We start from the raw sequence: 6,000 nt of genomic DNA on the forward strand, positions 1-6,000 counted from the left end.
TAACCTCAATTATAGATATCAGTCAGGAATTAGCTTGTGGTCCTTTGGGGTTATGAGCATCGTGTAGCATTTTGGGTACCAGATTTAAGGCGTTATACTTTCAATCTATAATATGCCAGCTCTACACTCTCTTCTTCAAAAACATACATAATCTGGGTGATCTTCTTCACGTCATCAAGAAAGAGTAGCGGGTCCTCTTCTACTTTTGACCCAAAGTATTTAGGTAGATTCATTCTAATAAAGTCTCTAATTCTTGTTGCGGCTAAATCCCTATATTGTTGTGGTGGATCTACAACCTGATGGTTACCCTGTACATTTATTGTCATAGCTTAGGCTAGCGCCTAGAAAAAAGCCTAAAATTCTTCAAGTGACATATTTTCATTCAAGAGGACTGCAGCCTAAGATGGCTGATTATCATTTCTATGGGTGTTGGCTATTTAATAGTATATAGAGATAATTGTAGGCACGATAGATTTTGGAAAAAAGAGATGACTTTTTCCTAAAATGTCCCGTAGCCTCTTACTCATAGATATGGTGCACTACACACCAATGATCAAGACTCTACGTAACACGGGTTGTCAGACTCCCTAGGACTCCTTAAACCATAGGCTTTGATACAAAGTGTGTAACACCCCAAAATTGCATCCAAAGACGTCACACAGTGCTTAAGGCTACAAATATCTCTAAGCTAACCCTTTGAGCCTGCTAGTACTTCTAACACTTACTTTAGGAAAATTAAACCAAACAATAAACGCATATTATTCCATATCTGGATTGAGATAACTGAAAAACATAGTCTAAATGTCAATACTGAAAAATAACCTGGAAAACTTTCACCACTAGTCTGACAAAGCCTCTACTACTCAAGAACTAGAGAGCCATTGGGATAGATCCCCAACTGACTCAAACTGAAATCTACAAAATCAACTGACATCATAACTAAAAGTCTAAAAGTAGGCCCTCGGACCATGAGGACTCACCACTGTGGAAATGTAGACAAGGCACTCGGAGATCACTGGTACTGCTGAGACTGAGGTCCTGAACCTAAATTATGAGACAATGTAGCACACTAACGTATATATGGATCAGTACTTTGAGGATGTACTGAGTGTATGGGGGGTATATGTATTAAGTTAACAATATCATTAATCTTTGTAAAAACCATGCATGCAATTATGAATGACTTACATAACTTGAGTAAGTTTGAAATATAAAGCTCATAAATCATAAATAGTGAAATATGTGATATAAACCTTGTGAGTCATCATACTTAACACTAAAATCTGTATTCTCCTCTTATTCTTAAATTTTGTAAGCAAAAGGAAATCTTAAACAATAACTTTCAAAATTATACTTTTGAAACTTTAGAAACTCAAATACTTATGATTATGGAACCTTTTGAATTAGGGAACTTTAGGACTCTTTGGAAAATTGGGAGTTTCTTCTAACCGACAAAAACTATGTGAGCTAACAAGGAGTCAAACGACTTACGCACGTTAGGGAGAGCTATTCTACCCTTGCCATCAGAATAGAACCTTAAATTTAGTGATTACTATCTTGGCCTCAGGCCCATAAACCTCAATCCTACGGTGGCACGTAGTTCTAGGGTATTATACCTTGGAATTATACCCAACTTGGTGCTAAATAACACTCCCATACATAGTCTAAAGGGTCTATAATGAAGACCAAATTATGCTTCTCTTAGCTTTAAATCATAAGTAGTGTGGATTCCTATCTTAGCTTTTGAAAGTACTTATTAAAACTTGAGATCATAATCTCCTTATAAACTTATCACTTGTACTTAGATCTCAAAATATAAAGCTTTAATGCATCTAAATCATATTTAAACTTCATGCTCAACCATCATTTTAAAAAGCTTACAATCATCTCAATCAAGATATTGGAAAAATAACTCATAATATGAATCTCATGATTTCAACATCTCAAAATTAATGCTTGATAACAAAACTTTCATAATCATCTTAAAATTTGGAAAATTCAGAAATAGGCATGGAAATATAAACAAAATCATGCAATTCAACCTTTAATCCATGGAAAATCTCAAAATCTTGCAAACAATAATAATTGGTATAAATCCTAACTTCAATTTTATGGAAAATCTCATAATTTGAAGAAATTTATATTTATGATAAGCCCTTGGGCACAAGGGTGAAAGGGTACCCTTCTTCAAACCCCACATACCTTAGATTATGAATTTAGATAAACAAGCTTGCTTGAGACTCTTTTTGGTACTCTTGAGTGAGGGTTCTTAAAGCTTTTGACTTGGGAACCTTTAATCTTAACACAAATTGTAAGGACTATGGTGAAATCTTAGAGAAGGCATTGGGTATTGCTCTTGAGGGTTAATCTTAAGAGAAAATCTTAGTTTTTTATGCTTTGGGTGAATCTAAAGTTCTATGTTTCTCTTTGATATATCGAGGTGTTAAAATAATGGAAAAAGACCAAAAAGTACTTTTAAAAATGGATTTAAATCACTGAATCGATGTGTGCAATGGACTGGGCAATGGTACATTGCTGGCTCGATGGTCCATCGATCCACCCCGTCATACTTGGCTAGAATATGGTCTCACTGCCTCTATTGCGACGGTTTGGGTGATGGTTCATCGTTATCTCGATGGTCCGTTGGCCCTTTCCTTCATGCTTGGCCAGAAGATGGTTTTACTACCTCAGCTGTGACGTTTTGGGCGATCGCCCGTCGCTAGCTCGATAGTCCGTCAGCCCCTTTTTGTCGTACTTTGGCGGTTCAGACTACTTTTTGTAATTTGGCCATAACTTTCTACCCTAACATCAGATTTTTGTGAAATGGGTATCGTTGGAAAGATAATTCAATTTTCCACATGATATAAAGTCAAAATTAGGAAAAATTTGAATTATTTAAACATTACTCACTTTATAAGTTATCCATTAACCTTCTAGAGACAAAATTAGTCTTATAAAAAATTTAAAGTAATACAGGGTCGTACCCTCCTACGAGTAGGTTTTCATCCTATAAGCTGAGGGTCGTCTGGATATTTCCCATTCTAAAAACCTTATTTCCCTACATTATATATCATGTTGTGGCCTTACATAACACTCATTGGAATATGAAAACATTCCAAAAGTGCTCTCTAACTCTCTCATGAAGATTGGAGGCTAGGGTTTCAGGAGGTGTTCATCTAGAGGCTAAAGTGGTCAAATTTTTTTCGTGAATCATCTTGTATGAGGAAATTTACTCCTCCCTCATTATTAGTTCAAACTAAAGGAATGTTTTAATTTGTTTTAAACATTGGTTGTGGATCATGCAGGGTGGTTTTGAAAACCAATGTTGAGGGTTTTGATGCATATTGATAGGCATTGTTTACTCTTGGCATAAACTATGTGTTCACATATTTTTGGTGGTGGTTTGCATATATGGGTGATTTTTGGGTATGGTTTAACAAATGGGTCATGGTTAACCCTAACTTTGATGGTTTATGCTTTGGTTTTGGTCTTGCTAAAGGTATGCCCTAAACATGTTTGATAAATGCCTATGAGAAAGTTTTAATTTATTGTTGCACTTTCATTGAAGCTATTGCATAGTACGGTTTTATAATGGAACCCTAAATTGGTTTGAATGGTTTTGAAAGGTTAAAATGGCTTGAATGATGAATTTCTTGTGGGGTGTAAGGTAATACCCTAAGCAAAGTTTAATAATGAAATACTTGTAGGGTACACGTGAATCCCCCAAGTAAGCCTAATAATGATGTATTTCTGGGGTACATAGAAACCCCCTAAGTAAACTAAATAATGTAACCTATGGATGGGAATCCCATAATGTTGGCTAAAGATATTGCTTGCAAGTTACAGTCGGTATGAAAATACCACTAATGATAGCCTTGGTTAATAGTAAATAGAATTTTGGTTTGGTTGTGTGGTAATGGTTTTAATTGGGAAATAATGGTAGGGTATGATAGTTAACCGTAAAGGTGTTAGTCCAAAGGACAAACGCTGAAAACTCATGTTCTCCAATATGAGAATTGGGCATGATGACCCTATACTCAAGGGGTACATAGGAATCCCCTAATACTTGTATATATTTATCATGAAGAGCGAAGGGTATAAAGGAATCCCCTACTACGATTTGTGCGGCTACATGTATCAGGGCCCGTCTAGGGGGTGACAGTGTACACATATAGCAGATAACACTCAAATTACAACTCTTTTATGAGTGAGTAAGCAGTCATTATCAAATATATAACCCAACTAGGTTGGGGTCGAATGCCACAGGGAATATGTCGTTAATTTAAGTTATGTGTGAGGCAATCAACTAGTAGTTAGTAGCTTCCTATAAAAAGGGGGTTTTTAATTTATCGATTGTATAAAAGTGCTTGTCACAGAATGTAATTCAACTATAAATCATATTGCAATTAGTAATTCGGTAAGAGTAGTCAAACTAGAGTCATGGTTATAAAGATGCTTAAGCAGCTAGGGTTTCGAACAATCTTGAATTCCCAATAAACAATTCCAATTGCAAGAGTAATTGAATTCTATGGTTTACCCATTAGTTTCCCAACCAAAATGAGTAGCTTATTCCTTAATTCTTTCAAACTTAACATATTATTTATTTAACTATATTCTTACATGGGTTGATCCGATTAAGGCATCTACCCTCTATCCAAAGGTTAAAGCCCTTAGATTTATGTAAAACCTTTTTTTTCCTCAAGAAACACTTTTCTATTCGAACAAGTGTTGTTCTTGGACTCACTTTTCAAGTTTGCGACCAAGAAAAGTCATCAAAATAAAGAATGGTTTATGCAATATCAATTAATCATGGGAATCTACTAGATTCACAACCCCCAATAAGCTATTCACATTAAGTTTCCCATAACCTAGTCATGGGAGCTTAGCCACACATTTCCATCACAGAAAGAGAAGAAATCATTGAGTTATTCATAGATTAATTCAAAGTTTACTTACAAAAGTCACAATTGATGTTATTCAATCTTCAATAGAAAATATGATTAAGGAAACTAGATCTTCAAATCTCCAATGAATCTTAGAGAAAAACTATGTAACAATATATTTCAAGTATGGAAACTTTGATAAAAAATAAAATAAAAAATAAAAAGATAATCAAAGATACGTAATAAAACCTAAAGCTGGTATTTATATGTTCCCAGGTAAAAAGAAATTACAATTCGAATTCAAAAAAAAAACATGTTCAAATTGGTGGTCAAATTGGTGGTCCACCGCAAAACTGGTGGTCAACTATTTTGACCGTCCTTAGATCTTCTGAAATCTTGCATTTGGTTTTTGCCTGGTGGTCAGATTGGTGGGCCACCACAAAACTAGTGGTCCACCATTTTGACCACCAGTAACTTTTTTGAAATCCTAGACTTAGTGGTCAGACTGGTGGTCCACCCCAAAACTAGTGGTCCATTATTTTGACCACCAGTGAGTCTTCTGAAATCTTGAATCTGGTGGTTAGTTTGGTGGTCCCCCACAAAAGTGGTGGTAAACCATTTTGACCATTGATGAGTGTTTTAAAATCTTGAATTCTATTTGGAATTGGTGGCCAGATTGGTGGTCCACCACAAAACTGGTGATCCACCATTTTGACTACCAGTGAGTTCATTTCTAGAATCTCACCACAATTTTACCGTATCGTGGTGCCTCCTCAAACTCTATAAAATACTTCACACACCTATGGGTATTAAGATATTGCCTTTTTATAAATACATTGGTGTTTTTAAAGATTCAATTGTACAATTATTCATCCTACATGCGCCATGGACATTTCAGGACTCCAAATGGAGTTGATTTTTGCATCGTACTTTTGTTGAGCCATTCCGAGCCTTTTTGAGTTGTTTCCACTTGATTTGAAGATTTAATATTCTTCATATATCATCATAATCCATTAAAAAAGCATCCTAAATCATTAAAAACCACAAATTAGAGCTCAAAACAACACAACATCAAAGACGGAAAACTCTAAACACGATTTAAGCATAGGCTAATTTC

Source organism: Capsicum annuum, chromosome 7 (assembly GCF_002878395.1).
Source record: "Capsicum annuum cultivar UCD-10X-F1 chromosome 7, UCD10Xv1.1, whole genome shotgun sequence".
In the NCBI taxonomy this organism is placed as follows: domain Eukaryota; kingdom Viridiplantae; phylum Streptophyta; class Magnoliopsida; order Solanales; family Solanaceae; genus Capsicum; species Capsicum annuum.